Here is a 15,370-nt window from a genome sequence, read left to right on the forward strand (position 1 = left end):
GTTCTATAATGAACACAATAGTCATGAGTTAAGTGAACGATCCATGAAGCCCAACATTTCTTTAGTAAAAGCAGCCTCCATCGGTTTACAAGGGTATATGTCAAGGTACAAGATTATGTTTTACTCATTTCAAGCACTGGGGTTGCTTCCCAAATCATGTCGTAATTATCTACATTTTTGATGCTTGAGACATGGATGTTTATGCACTGTGTTATTTGCTGAGGATTTTTATATTAGAGCCTCTATCTTTTTATAATAGCCACTTGGCCCGGAAATACGTGGAACGTGTTCCTGGCTAAAGGCAAATATTGTTGTTTAATTATTGGAACTAACCCCTAGCCTTCTGAACTGTATGGTGACATTTGTCTTACTTGGATTATCCATTTGAATCAGGTATTAGCAGTGACCCCTTTTAACCTAGCAATTATATCCTGTACCCTGATGGAGCCAAATGACCATAACCTGACGAGATTGATTATAAATGGACATAGACAGGAGGTAATAATATATTAAATTTAAAAAAATAGAGTAAGAGGTCACTACTTTTTATGATCATTATAGCATTCATTATAGCATTCAATACAACAAAGATAAATGTAAGCAAAGCTCAGATTAAAAGTTCGCCAGAGGCATCAAATCTTTGAAAACACAGAACTTAGCTTTATCAGTGAATTCAATGCGCACTTTGAGAAAGCTGATCATCTATAATTGTAAAAGTTAAGCATGCATTAAAGAATAGATGTGGAAGTTTAGGGGAGTGGGATGAGGTGTTTCCTTAATTTATCCTATGATCATGTGTTTCCTTAATTTATCCTATGATCCATGTCTGATTTTGGTTAATATGTACCCCAGGCTCCTTCATCATTATTGAAGAAACTGAACAATAGGACCCTGAATACATTCTTTTAAGAGTTGTTGGGGCAGCAAATGGAGGTACACAACAAACCAGAAAGTTTCCTTCTGTGCACTTCTTTGAGTTAATTTATCTTCAAGTCCAATCTGATATTCATGTCTGAACATGGAGTTTCGAAAGCTTGACATCCTTATAACAACTTCTAGAAAGGGCATAGAAGGGATTTTGTAAACCTTCACATAAGTGCCACCTGGAAATCTTATGTTTAATTGCTTTTTTATACATCTTTTCTTTCTACTGACAGTTTGAAAGAGGTTCCACCCCCTCCACACTCCCTGTTTAGTATAGATAATACTCTTAACTGTGTTTTCTCATAGTATGAGTGTTCTCAGTATCAGCTAAGGCACATATTGTTCAACACTCTTGTCGTATTTTAAGGAATTAGCTAAGGATTTGCAGAGGCAAATAGTGTTGTTCAGAAGGAGCTACTTAAAAGATAAGGTCTGAAAAGCCTTTCTTTCTCAGGCACAAAATCAAATCGGAAAAGCTTACAGTGACATATAACTAAATGTTAAACAAACCTGTACAAGGAGGCATCCTAGACAGCAGAGTCTTAGAGATATCTTAGAACTGAAGCTTATTCATAATACAAAGTGACTTGTAATTTTTATTGTTTTCAGGGGGAATGGCCCTACAATTCTAGTCATTTCAATCTGTGATTCTCAACAGTTGTGTGAAGATAACCAATACAGTAAAACCCCGCTCGTCCGAGCCTCCGTGCAATCCGAGCGGGTGAACGGGGAGGGCTGCAAAGGCCCTCCCTGTTCACCTGCTCGCTGGCTGGCTAGGTGTGCGTGTTTCTAGGTAGATAGCAAGCTACCTAGCAACACGCACAGGGCACTCGTCCCTTGGGAGGTGCCCCCTGCATGTTGCTAGGTAGATAGCAAGCTACCTAGCAACACGCACGGCTGGAAGCCTCTCCGTTTGGTGGGGGCTAGGACCCAGGGGAGTGGCACACTTCCCTGGATCCAAGCTCCCTCTGAATGGAGAGGAGACCTCTCTGTTTGGTGGGGGCTAGGACCCAGGGGAGCAGCACGCTTCGCACTTCCCTGGGTCCAAGCACCCGCCAAACGGAGAGGAAACCTGGTAATCCGAGTGATCCGGGTTGACCGAGCTGAGGTCCGCCCGTTTAACTCGGAATATCGGGGTTCTACTGTATGTTATGGTTTGCAAGAACAATGCTGTAGGTGTCCTTCTAACTGTATAACTCTTGATGCAAGAATTTACTATGTGTTGTTGTTAGCTCATTTATCTTCCATTCCCCCCAATGTTAAGAGTCCTTTTGCAATTACAACAGTATGTTGTCAACTGTTCTATCTGCATTCTGTGGAATTCTGGGGTGTGTACGTAGTATAGTGAAACACTAGAGGTCTCAGAATGATCATTCCAGGTAATAGTGCCTAAGTCAGTGGTTCTCAACCTGTGGGTCCCCAGGTGTTTTGGCCTACAACTCTCAGAAATCCAAGCCAGTTTACCAGCTGTTAGGATTTCTGGGAGCTGAAGGCCAAAACATCTGGAACCTACAGGTTGAGAACCACTGTATTAAGTCATATTGTCTTATTGGGTAGGACTACTGTATCTCCAAATGGGGCATAGAGCTGGGGTTAGTCCTGAAACTGAGCAGGAGGTTAAACAGACAACAAAATAACTTTGGCCAAAGAATCTATCAGTACTCAGTACTACTTTCAATCCAACATACTCGCAGCATTCATCAAGATAGATTCAGGTGTTGACTCATGCCTTGCAGTTCAATGCAGTTAAATTACATTATATGAGTCTACACAATTTCAAACTGCATTATATGGCAATGTAGATGGGGCCAAAGTTTATCAAATTTTAGAGTTACACAGAAAACAACAAAGTACACATGAGTAATATCTAATGCATACATAGTAATCCTTATCTGAGGCCAATGTGACTGGAACATTGTGTATCTAGAATTTTCTTTGTTGATGAGGATGTTTCCAGGGAGTGGCAAGGTACGTAACCTTAACTTCTTGTTTTTTACCCTGGGCATGTAATAACACAATTACAGAATTTCAAAGCATAGCACAAATGATCAGTCTCAAAAACAAAACAGGCCATTAGGAGATGTTAGGTATTGTCAAGATGGAGTTTATCAGGCTCATTAAAACAAATCAGCATAGAGCTGAAACTTTTCTTATTTTTCACCAACTATGAAATAATAATAATAATAATAATAATAATTCTTATCCATCTTATAACACAGATAAAACACATAATCAGTATATCAAATACACATATTAAAATGTATTTCTATAAAATAGGTAAAGGTAAAGGTTTCCCCTGACGTTAAGTCCAGTCGTGTCCAACTCTAGGGGTTGGTGCTCATCTCCATTTCTAGAAAGAACAAAGATTAAATACATAGATAAAAGGTAAAGGTTTCCCCTGACATTAAGTCCAGTCGTGACTGACTCTGGGGGTTGGTGCTCATCCATTTCTAAGCCGAAGAGCTGGCGTTGTCCATAGACACCTCCAAGGTCATGTGGCTGGCCATGACTGCATGGAGCGCCGTTACCTTCCCACCGGAGCAGTATCTATTGATCTACTCACATTGGCATGTTTTCGAACTGCTAGGTTGGCAGGAGCTGGGACTAACAGCAGGCGCTCATGCCATTCCCGGGATTTGAACCTGGGACCTTTTGGTCTGCAAGTTCAGCAGCTCAGTGCTTTGACACACTGTGCCACTAGGGGCCCCTAAAAATAAATACACAGAACAAAGATTAAAATATAGTGAACACACGATGTAAATTTAAATTCATGCGTAAAACTGACTGGGTAGGCCTGCCGGAAGTGATAGGCATGTCAGAGCTCTTCTGGCAGGTAATTCCATTTTCTTGGGGCAGCTAAGGTTCTCTGGGTGATGGTCGCCAGTCAGATTCTGGCAGGCTGGAGTTGACCTAAGAGCGGACTGTACAAGAGAAGGCAATCCTGTCGGTAACCTGGATCCCAACCAAGTAAGGTTTTAAAGGTCAAAATCAACACTTCGTGCTTTGCCCAAAGGGTTGAGATACTGCATCAGCAGACATAGCTATGATAAAGGAGCTCCTTTACTATAGTTCCTTTTGCTGATGCCACTCTTCAACTCCAATTTAAAGATTTCTCAGGTGTTTCAGATGGAGCACAGGAAATGATGGCTGCAGCACTCTCTTGGTCATGGAACAAAAGGAGTGACAGACCCATCCAGGATCCTGCTCTAACCACTAGGAGAATGTTACAGTCCTAATTCCCCAGTTCTTCAGTTGAAAGTCCCTTTGCTGGGGTGCTGTTCGATGAAGGGAAAGTGGAATTTTGAGGCGAGTGTCAAATGACATCTTAATAAATGTCAATTAAGGCACTGACCCTGAAAGCCCTGGTTCCATTACACTACTAACCTATGGTCATTGGTAGAGCAGATTGTTCGAATCATTTTGCTCCTAAGTGTCCTCACATCTGTGAGCAATTTTCTCTGTGGACAGTCTTTGCAGTGAAACAGAATGGAACTCCTTTATCACCAGCCAATGTACATTTTTGTTGGGGAGGGGAAAATGAGGAAAGCCTATGCACTTGATTGCTGCTTTATTCATTCAGCCCATTTAAGTAGAAGAAGGCGATGTGACTTCTTGGTCAAACAGATGTGTAGACAAAAGTGGACAGATTTAGCCCTCTGGCATGGAAAGTGTTTCAGCTCCAGTCAGGTGCATAACCTAGAAAATCCTTTTCTGTTCATAGAGGTGGAGGGAAGGGAAATGGCTTGCTTTTTTTTTGAGCCATCTTTCCCACAAAGGACGATACAGGCTACAAATCTGAACATGGAAGAAAAATGTTCACAGTGTAGTGAGGGTAAAGGGATTGGGAAATGACAGCAAAATTAATGCACTTGGGCTGTTTCATGAGAAATTCACTGTACTTATTGCATCCCCAGATTTTAGGGCCTGGATCTTCACTTCCTTTTTTGAGGGTGGATAGGGGAAATACACAAGCATGGTTATGACAGTCCACATCATATTCAAAATTCCTGTCATATTCCTTGCCAAGATGGTGAGAAGCTACTATAGAAGAAAATAAATTTATAGTGTACCAGTGTGCACACTGGTTTGATAAGGGACATGTAAACTGAAATTGGACAACTTGATTGTTGGCCAGTCAAATTCCTACACTGCCAGCTCAATTGCTGGAGAGAACCAGGGTTAGTAGATCAGACCTGTCACATAGGACTGAGACCAGATCCCTGAAATGGGTGTGCCCTGTTTGTTACACCTCCAAGGGATCTCTCTTCAGGGACTTCCATTAACTATGGATAATATCTACCTACCCAATTTCCCATACTTTTATTTGTCCCCATTCTCAACCCACTGAAATTATAGCAAGGCTTTGAATCCATAGAAACAGAGGTAACACATAGGGAGGGAGTATAGGAAGTTGCTATGAAGTAGAAAGAGGAGATTAGCCTTGGGATAAACACATGGAGCACATTGACCCAACTGAAAAATTTCAGCAGTTATGCTAGCCTGCTTCCACCTGGTTATTCCTGTTTTTGATTGTGCTATCATTCTACAGGAACATATGAGACAGTGCCAGACCTCCTGGAGAGGCAAGATTAGTCCTTGGACAATTACAAGACCACTGCACTTAAATGCATCTACACTGTAGGATTAGTACAATTTGAAATCACTTTAATTGGCATGGCTCAATGCTATGGAATTTTAAGAGCTGGGGAGCTATCTTTCTACATGGTGTTTGTTTAGCCTTCTCTGCAAAAGAGTTCTTGTACCATACCAAACTACAAATCCCAGGATTCCATAGCATTGAGCCATTACAACATTACTTCTACAGTGTATCAAATTGCACTACTTTTACAGTGTGGATTGGGCATGGGCAAACTGCCCTCCAGGTGTTTTGGACTTCAACTCCCACAATTCCTAACAGTTGGTAAACTGGCTGGGATTTCTGGGAATTCAAGTCCAAAACAACTGGAGAGCCAAAGTTTGTCCATGACTGGTGTGTCAGTCCTTGGAAGCTATAGAACACAATTCAGGGCTCACACAGATAGTTCCATGGAAACGCTTTATTGAAATCCGTCTTGCCAACATGAACACAAAGCTAGCACTAATTCTTTCCCGCCAACCCTCCAATATATCAATCTACTCCTTCCCCCATGGCCCCCCTTTCCACATTCACACCTCTCTCTCAAATAGTTCCTTCTCATGCTTGAAAACCAGAGTAGGCCATAAATCAATCCTCCTAGTCAAATGATTCTTATCATTCAGGCTGTCTCCCTCCCCCATTGCTCTGGCAGGATGTGAACAGGTCAGCTAGGTGAATGCTGGGCTTTTGCATCCTGACATGGTGTAGATAAACCCTTGGTCTTCCTGCCCCCAGGCACAAAAGGTATGGCCCAGGTACGTCTGGGCTCTGGTGTTGCCTTTCTCTATCTCTGTAAACTATTATGCAATGCTTTTGACACGAAATAAATAAATAAATCTCTGTAAACAAAGGAATGCCCAAAACTTGAACAATTGTTTATTACTTTTAGCAGAAGCACATTGCACTCTGAATAACTATATTAGAAAAGTTGGAAATTACACTGAAGTTATATACCAGACTATCATAATTTAGTGCACTTTGTCCTTTCTTACTGAAGAATGAAACTAATTTCAAGTAAGTCATTCATCGTTACTAGGGATTTGTAAGCTCTGGGAAGCGGTATCAGTAAAATATGACTGTTAAGAAATGCAGACTTGTACTCATTAACCCTCTGGTTGTTTGAAGGCTGAGAATGAATGGCAGGGGACCAATCTCAGCTTTAGCTGCCCTTTGCAGCTTCCTGAAATTGTTTGGCACCAGCTGCCTCTCGGAACTATGTGGCTCCTGAGGGAAGACCATATATCATCACCCAAGAAAACAACCACATTCCAAGTGGTGTGTAATACAATCGATTCCCTTTAATGCTGCATTTGTTAACATCTCTAACAAGCAGATGGAGCTACCTCTAAAAGAGTGTCTGCACTGAGAAGTGCTGTAGAAATGATCATATAATACTGTAAATTGGATAGAGAGGCAAATTCAATTCTTTTCCATGGACTATCAGTGACATTGGGACTGTGGTTGAATTGGGCTTAGAATCAGCATCCCAGAGAAACCAACAGTTGCCCCACTTATTTCTGCAGCACCTCTTTGAAAGCAGAAAACAAACCAGGTTGTGCTGAAAAATCCCCCAAAGAAAATGCTAAAATCCACAAGGCTGTAAACTCATGCAAAGACCATACATTTGTATGTAAGGTTTTCTATTCTTCAGACTTTTTCATCGTCAGGCTAGCAGGTAAATATACAAACAAACATGTTTTTCCTTTCCAATTATAAGCAATATTCAAATCATCATTTGGTAGAGAGCCCTGTTTCCTAGTATCATATTTTATTATTTTTAGAACACAGGACAATGAGAGATGTCAGTTGGCCTAAACCTCTCTGATCAGGAACAAGTTTAAAGAAAAGCTTATATTTATTTATTTCATTTTCAGCTACTATTAATCTGCTTGAAGCAGCACTCAACCATCTTCAAAATTTACAAATCAAAAATATATGCAGTAAAAGGTATACAATGAGTTGTATACACATCCTATGGATCAGATCCATATTTGGTCACATTTAGAGTAGATCCTCCCATGCCATAAGAGTCTAGATTTAGGGTGCATCTACACTGTAGAATTAATGCAGATTGACATCAGTTTTTTGCTCATTGTTATAGAATCATAAGGGTTGTAGTGGTGAGGCAACAGTTCTATTTGGCAAAACTGGAAAACTACATTTCTTTTGATACCATAGCATTGAGCCGTGGCAGTTAAAATGGTGTACAACTGCATTAATTCTGCAGTGGGGATGTACAGTCATTCCTCCAGATTTGTGTTTTTGACTTTGGCAGATTTGAGTATTCATAGTTTTGACTAAAATTTTCTCTCTAGGTTCCTCATCACATGGAGGTCCTTGATACTGGGGACAACGGGGGAATCTGTAGGGCAGAAGGGCAAATTGTGGGGCAGCTGGGCGAATCCATAGTCCAGCACTCTACATCGCCCTCATCACCCGCTTGCCTATCACATGCCAGAAAACATACCTTTCTGGCATGCTCCCGTGCTTTTCCCATTATTTTATATCTGTGTCAGCCACTACAGAACCTCACTATCAATGTTTGGAATTAGATTTATTGCCTAGATTACTACAGCAAGCAAAAAGTTACCAATGCTATTTAGAGAGAAAGTCCCAGGTTTTGTACTCACTATCTCCAGCCCCCCTTCATGTCAATTCCAGTCCTTCCCCTCAAAGTCTCTTACCACAGTTTTCCTCACAAGAAATAGTTTTAGCAATTCTAGGTCCCAGCACTGCCTCCCACCGACACTTCCTACTGGCCTTGAGCTGTCACAGAGAAGATTTATGGTGTTTTCCGAAATTGTTCCTGACAATCTGAACATGGGTAGTTTTCCATTTTCAGAATTCCCCCTCATGAAACACTTTGCCGACACAGCCATCATAGAGCCTCACCGGAAGTAGCTGTGATGAAATCCAGCGAGCACCATGCTCCCTGCTTGGGTGAAATGTTCTATGTCAGGGAATTTTCCTTGATCTTCCAGTGTGACTCTATGGTCAACTTCCTCCAGACATGTTAGAGGACATAGAGATTTCTAGGTAAAATCCCTCTATAGGAATCTTTAGATCTTCCAAAGTGATTCTAAGGCAAACATCCAGCAGAGGTTGGTCATAGAGTCATGTTGGAAGACCTAGAAACTCCTAAAGTGGTATTCTCTCAGGTAAAGACAATAGCAATTTCTTTACATTGTGATTTGTCATTTTCAAGGGGGTCCTGTGCTGCTAAATCCACAAAATCCGTATGCGAGAGGGAGGCCGAGTCATTTGAAGACTCGACCCTCCTCTGACCTGCGTACTATCCCTAGGCATACTGGTGACAGGTCTCCAAATATCTCCCCTCCTACTCTGGTGGTGGTGAATGCTAGGTCAGTGTGGAATAAGATCAACACCATCAGGGACTTCATCACTGAAAGTGGAGTCGTCTTAGCATGTATTACGGAAACCTGGTTGCAGGAGGGCGATGAGGTCCTCCTTCAGGAATTATCATCTCCAGACTTTGTTATCACCCATCAGATGCGGACCGGGAGATGGGGGGGTGGGGTGAAGTGGCAATGCTCGCACAGGATAATTAATCTCTGAGGGCTGCTCCCACTCCGAACATTTTTGGTATTGAAAGTGTCAGCCTTGTGTGGGATTCACAGGAGAGTATAGCCTTTCTACTGGTGTACCGTGCACCTAATGCACCAGTGGACAGCCTATCACAGCTGCTGGAGGTTGTGTCGGAGTGGGCCTTGAGGTTCCCCAGGCTTATTGTTTTGGGGATTTCAATGTCCACGCTGATGCAGGCTCCTTTTCCTCAGCAGGTGAAGACCTGGTATCGACCATGGCGACACTAGGACTCTCACTTTATAATACTGGGCCTATACATCAGGCTGGTCACACACTAGATTTGATCTTCGGAGTTGGAATCCAAGTGACACTAACCTCCTTTCTGGAGGTTCCATGGTTGGACCACTGCACCCTAGGAATCCGTATAGAGCATACCACCCCACCCAGTCTGGGCGCCAAACCTATCTGGGTTTGCCCGAAGAGACTTATGGAACCGGTCAGGTTCCTGAATGCTCTGAAGGCCATGGAACCTGTCAGCGACTCACTAGAAGTGCAAGTGGATACATGGAACACCAAATTATCCAATGCACTCGTTGAGATCGCCCCTAGACGCCCTCTCCGACCCCGCAAGAATGGATCTCCTTGGTTTACTGAGGAGCTCCGTGTGATGAAACGGGAGAAGAGATGGCTAGAGGTCATGTGGCGGGAACGCCGTGGCGAGGAATTGAAATCAGCTTATAAGATTTTCAGAGAGTCTTATGAGCAGGCTATCACCGAGGCAAAAAATTCTTATTATGCTTCCTTGATAGCGTCTGTGAGCTCACACCCAGCACATTTATTCAAGACTATTAGATCGCTGACAACAATTCCTTCTGTCCAAAACAATAATGTGCTGGCCCCTTTTGCTGAGGTTTTCCAGAGCTATTTCGCAGACAAGATCTCGCTGCTCCGCCGGGAACTCCCTGCCACGATTGATACAGTAATTGAACTTGAGACCCCGTGGCCACTGCCTGGGCCCATCCTTGACTGGTTTACCTCGCTGGATGCGAAGGCTGTCAATAGGATCATGACTGCAACTAGGCCGACCACCTGCTCCCTCGATCTGTGTCCCTCCTGGCTAGTAAAATCTTGCCTAGAGGGACTACATGAACCTCTGTTGAATATAATAAATAGCTCCCTTGAGCAAGGAGTTTTTCCAGAGGGTCTAAAAGAGGCAATGGTATCTCCACTGCTGAAAAAACCAGACTTAGATCATTGGGTTCTCTCTAGCTACTGCCCAGTTTCGAATCTTCCGTTTCTGGGCAAGGTGGTTGAGAGGGCAGCAGCGGAACAGTTGCAGCAGTTCCTTAATGACACAGCCAGACTTGATCCCTTTCAGTCCAGCTTCCGTAGGGGGCACGGGACGGAGACTCTGCTAGTTGCCATCACAGATCAGCTTCGCTGCCAAAGGGATCAACGCAGATCAGCGCTGCTCGTGTTATTGGATCTCACAGCAGCATTTGATACGGTCAATCACAATCTATTGACCCCCCCTCCCCGCCTAGCCATGACGGGGATTAGGGAGATACCCCTTAAATGGGTGTCCTCCTTCCTCCAGAATCGGGGACAACGGGTGGTAAGGGGAGGGATGGTTTCCGAGTGGTCTCCGCTAACTTGTGGGGTCCCGCAGGGAGCTATTCTCTCTCCTCTATTATTTAACATCTATGTGCGACTGCTTGCCCGACTGGTGTGGAGCTTTGGGCTTGAGTGCCACCAGTACGCTGATGACACTCAGCTCATTCTGAGGATGGAGGGCCGGCCGGACCCCATACCCGATAGTTTTCATCAGTGTCTTGAGGCCGTTACTGGATGGTTGCGTGCCAGCAGGTTGAGGGTGAATCCAGTGAAGATGGAGATCCTTTGGCTGAGCCGTCCAGGTGGGAGGGAGATCCAGCTTCCTACCCTGGATGGCGAGACACTACGTCCATCATCTTCTGTAAAAAGTCTTGGTGTCTTATTGGACCCTCTGCTCACAATGGAGGCCCAGGTCTCTGCTGTGAGCAGATATGCGTTTTTCCATCTACTTCAGGCTAGGCGACTGGCTCCCTACCTATCTAGGAATGACCTGGCTACGGTGATCCAGGCGATGGTCATCTCGAGGCTCGACTACTGTAACGCCCTCTACATTGGCCTTCCTTTGTCAGTGATCCAGAAACTGAAGCTGGTGCGAAATGCGGCGGTTCGTCTACTTGCCAGGGTACCAGCGAGGTGGCGTATCACCCCAATTCTACAACAGCTGCACTGGCTACCGATTGAGTACCGGATTACTTTCAAGGTACTGGTACTAACCTTTAAGGCCTTACATGGTTTGGGGTACCTGAGGGCCCGCTTATCCCCCTACCAACCCCAGAGATTACTTCGGTCTGAAGACCAAAATTTGCTTGAAGTCCCTAACATACGGACTTATCACTTGTCTTCTACTAGGCAGAGAGCCTTCTCGATTGTAGCTCCTTATTTATGGAATGCCTTGCCAGTTGAAACTCGAACTATTCGAGACCTACTTGCCTTTCGGAAAGCCTGGAAAACCTTTCTCTTCCGACAAGCTTTCGATGGGTGAAAAACTCGGGGCTATGTCTGTTCTTATTGTTATTTTAAAGCTAATTGTATTGTTTTAATCTATTTCTGTAAACCACTCTGAGCCAAACTGGGAGTAGCGGTATACAAGTCTAATAAATAAATAAATAAATAAAATTTGGTGGGATGACTTAATTTTGAATTGTCCCTCTTTTCCCCCCCAATGGATGTGTTTTAAGCATGGCAGTCTCTGGATCCAATAATTTATTCCAGAGGTGTGACTATATCAACCCCACAAATGTTGTGTTGCAAATTCCACCTGCCCAAAACAGGGTATCTAATTGTCAAAGAACACTGAGAGCTACAGTCCAAAAACACCTGCAAGACTGCAGAAATTGCACTTATGAACACCACCTAGGAGAACACAGTTGCAGACTGCTGGTTGCTGGACTTAGTTTTCCATTCTTTCCTTTAAAAGCCAAGAGAAAATATTCCACATAACTTGTAGAATCATTTCTACAGCCTTTGACTTTGAGATTGACTTGACTTCAACATACAATTTACCATCCAGTTGTAGACACAGGTCCAGCAATTGGCCTTCCTTCCTTTTTTCAGAGTGTGTGAATTTTTAGATGTGATTCTGAGCCTGCCCACTGCTTATTTTTAATATAAATTCTCTCCTGAAAGTCCAAACCAAATTACAGTGACTTAAATGTTCAAATATCATTGCATTGGGGGAAACTGGAACTTGATGTTCACTAGGGAATATGGCAATAACTAGCAAAAAGCTGACAAGCTTTGCCTCGTAATGTCTGAGGCAGGCTCTGTCAAATTGTGAAAAATGAAAGGAAAAGTTTGGTGGAACAGTTGAAAAAAAGTTTATGAGTTTATTAGCTGTTAGATGGCAGCAAAGGTGGAGTGACATGTTTATGACAGACCCAACTCAAAACCCTGAACACTGCCTGCCAAACCTGCTCCAGATTTTACTTTGCCAGCTTTTGCACAGTTTTGCTATGTATATAACTTTTGAAGTTTTTTTTCAGAAGGCAGAAAGGGAGCTGGAAGGAATAGTACCTTCATTTCTTCCCTTCTGGGCAGCAGAGAACTTTTTATATTTTTGTAAATACAAAGATAGGAGCAGAGCTTGCATGCATATCTGTCTTCAGTACAATTCAGTGAAGACTATTTGATAAGAAATTGTGTGTGTGTCCACTGCAGCTCCATGTACTTGGGGATGCTGATGACAAATGAAATCCGCACCCCCCCCCTTCCTCACAGGAACTGGTAATGAGCACTTGGATGGTTATTTATCCAACCATAGATAAGCAAGGAACTTCCTGCTCTTCCACGATAAGAGACCAGTGTTTGTCTTTCCCATAGCATGGATGGGCAAGCCAAAGCGAAACTACTACCTCCTAGAGCACTCCTTCTTAAGATCTACAGTAGGTCCTGACCCCAAATGCGGTCCCCTTAGCTCAATGTTGGAGTTCTGAAAAAATTAGCAACAGTAAAGGTTTTGTGAATGTCACCTAGTAGTTTTTTTAGACATTTGCATAAGTCAGTTGTGCTTACAATGGACTCTGAAGAAGATGCTTCAGCGATACTTCATAAAAAAGGAAAACCAGCCTGTTTATGCAAGCATTTCAAATGTTGATTTGTTATCAGCAATTGTATGATTTTTATAGCTATTATATATACCTATGGACCTGAGGTCCCATAAACATTTATCAGGTCAAAAGGGGTCCTGGGTGAAAAAGTTTAAGAATCCCTGGCGTAGAGGAACAAAAATCAAATGTTTTTTTTTTTTTTTTTACTATTTCACTCTTCAGTTATGCTGCTGCTCAATCGCACAGTCGTCTCCAACTCTTCGCGACCTCATGGACCAGTCCACGCCAGAGCTCCCTGTTGGCCGTCGCCACCCCCAGTTCCTTCAAGGTCAAGCCAGTCACTTCAAGGATACTGTCCATCCATCTCGCCCTTGGTCTCTTCCTTTTTCCTTCCATTTCCCCCAGGATCGTGATCTTTTCCAAGCTTTCCTGTCTTCTTATGATGTGGCCAAAATACTTCAACTTTGCCTCTAATATCCTTCCCTCCGGTGAGCAGCTGGGCATTATTTCCTGGATGATGGACTGGTTGGATATTCTTGTGGTCCAAGGCACTCTCAGGATTTTCCTCCGGCACCAAAGTTCAAAAGTGTCTATCTTCCTTCGTTCAGCCTTCCTTATGGTCCAGCTCTCACAACCATGTTACTATGGGGAATACCATTGCTTTAGCTATGCGGACCTTCGTTGCCAGTGTGATGTCTCTGCTCTTCACTATTTTATCAAGATTGGCCACTGCTCTCCTCCCAAGAAGTAAACGTCTTCTGATTTCCTGGCTGCAGTCTGCATCTGCAGTGATCTTCGTGTCTAGAAATATAAAGTCTGTCACTGCCTCCATGTTTTCTCCTTCTATTTGCCAGTTATCAATAGGTGTAGTTGCCATAATCTTGGTTTTCTTGATGTTTAACTGCAACCCAGCTTTCTTCTTTCACCTTGGTGATAAGGCTCCTCAGCTCTTCCTCACTTTCAGCTATCAGAGTGGTATCATCTGCATACCTAAGGTTGTTAATGTTTCTTCCAGCAATTTTAACTCCGGCCTTGGAATCGTCAAGCCCCGCACGTCGCATGATGTGTTCTGCATACAAGTTGAATAGGTAGGGTAAAAGTATGCAGCCACTCCTTTCCCAATCTTGAACCAGTCTGTTGTTCCGTGATCTGTTCTTACTGTGGCTGCTTGGTCTTTATACAGATTTCTCAGGAGACAGACAGGCATGCCATAGTTTATTATGATCCACACAGTTGAAGGCTTTAGAATAGTCAATAAAGCAGAAGTAGATGTTTTTCTGAAACTCCCTGGCTTCCTCCATTATCCAGCGGATATTGGCAATTTGGTCTCTTGTTCCTCTGCCTTTTCTGAACCCAGCTTGTACATCTGGCAACTCTTGCTCCATGTATTGCTGGATCTTGAGCATTACCTTACTGGCAAGGGAAATAAGTGCCACTGTACGGTAGTCAGTGGACTGTACATGGCCTCTGACACCACTTTACAGCCCTGTACCTCTTTGAAGGTTCCAGTTGTTTTGAAAAAATGTGTGAGTTTTAGGCAGATGTAGCCTCCAAGCCCAACACACAGATAAATGTGTCAATACCCCATTCCACCACTACAAAGCACCCCAGAACTTTATACTATTTCCAGGGCCCACTTGACCCGGGACAACTCTCCAACATTAGTATCAAAAGGGTACGAATCAGTTTTTTTTTGACAACTTTAGATTCAGTTTGGTTATTTGGGTTGCTGATTCAGAAAATGGCATTGGATAGACCACATCAGCTTTAGTTTCTGATACAGAACATATGCCATCCAGGAGTCGGCATCTGCTCGCACACAGAAAACCATATTTAATAATCTAGAGCTGATGTGGTCTATCCAATGGAATGGTTATCTCTGCAGAAATAAAATAAACAAAATAAATATTTTTTCCCCATGTCAGGAGTGACTTGAGAAACTGAAGTCGTTTCTGGTGTGAGAAAATTGGCCATCTGCAAGGATGCTGCCCAGGGGATGCCCAGATATTTTCATGTTTTTACCATCCTTGGGGGAGGCTTTGCTCATGTCCCCGCATGGAGCTGGAGCTGATAGAGGGAGCTCATCTTGCCAGGTTTGATTCGA

The sequence above is a fragment of the Anolis carolinensis genome, chromosome 6, assembly GCF_035594765.1.
Source record: "Anolis carolinensis isolate JA03-04 chromosome 6, rAnoCar3.1.pri, whole genome shotgun sequence".
Taxonomy (NCBI): domain Eukaryota; kingdom Metazoa; phylum Chordata; class Lepidosauria; order Squamata; family Dactyloidae; genus Anolis; species Anolis carolinensis.